Below are 1,174 nucleotides of genomic sequence, written 5' to 3' on the forward strand. Positions count from 1 at the left end.
TTGTACTGAAATAATTTTAAAGAACAAGTTCATTGGTTACAAAACTTCGACCGAGGAAGCTATGAAAATGAAACATTCTCATTGTGTGTGTGCAAACCAGGTGGTTTGCATTTAGTTCTCAGATTCCCTATGCAAACACATGCAAATGTTTTTTTCTCTCTATTCCAGGCATATTCCTGGAATATTCTATCTATTCCAGGCATATTCTACCTTTCCTATGCTCTCCCTGATGCACACTCATGCCATCTTAGACAAACCCATCTGACACTATTCAAAAGCAGTTTGTTCCCATCTAAGAGCATAACTTCAAAATTGCAAGTAACAAGAAATTTAAATTATTCCAGGTCTCTGTTAAACAAAAGATGACATGGTATGTGTTTCCTGCATAGGATCTTCAGCCACTTGCTTAGTAAAAACTTGTACCCAACCTTTTCATGTGAAACAGCAGTTCAGAAACAGGACTTGATGTTTATTTAGCTTTTGAAGGCTGCCATTAACTCAACAGGTTAGATATGCATCCCAGATTAAAGCAACCAAACCACATCTTTTAAGCATCATGTAAGACAAGTGAGTTAACTGCAGCCAAATCCATATTTTTGAGAACTACATAAGCACCAGAGCAGTGGTTTAACAAAAGCAAGCTACCAACCAGCTGGCTGTATTAACCAACAAGAGAAGATCCCTTCCCAGCACAACAGGCCCACGACACCATGCAGATATTAAAAGCACTTGACAGTTTTGATTGACAGAAACCTGGCCTAAGCAGTTGAGAACTGTGCATTTCATGCAGAGCAAGTTAAAAACAAAGTATTAAATAACTTGGCCCTGATAGAATTTGTCAGGCCTTGCCCTGCTAGACAAGCCTGTGTGTGGCCTGCAGTTTCTCAGGCATGGTGCTGCAAAGAAAGGAAGTGTTACACAAAAGCTGCATTCTCTCTGCTGTTTGCCCCCATCCCTTCTTTGCACAGGATCTTCTGCCTTTGTCAGTGTGTACACAGACCAGGGAAAAGCTCCAGTTTCTGCACACCAGTAGTCAGACTTCTGGAAACCAGCTATTCCAGCCATTTGTACATGTAAGCTATTGCTTACATTCCTCTTCTAGAACTATATTGCTATAGAGACTGTTTTTTAAGATGTGGAGAATTTTGGAAGCATTTATAAACAAGCCAGCATA

Source organism: Molothrus ater, chromosome 17 (assembly GCF_012460135.2).
Source record: "Molothrus ater isolate BHLD 08-10-18 breed brown headed cowbird chromosome 17, BPBGC_Mater_1.1, whole genome shotgun sequence".
Taxonomy (NCBI): Eukaryota; Metazoa; Chordata; class Aves; order Passeriformes; family Icteridae; genus Molothrus; species Molothrus ater.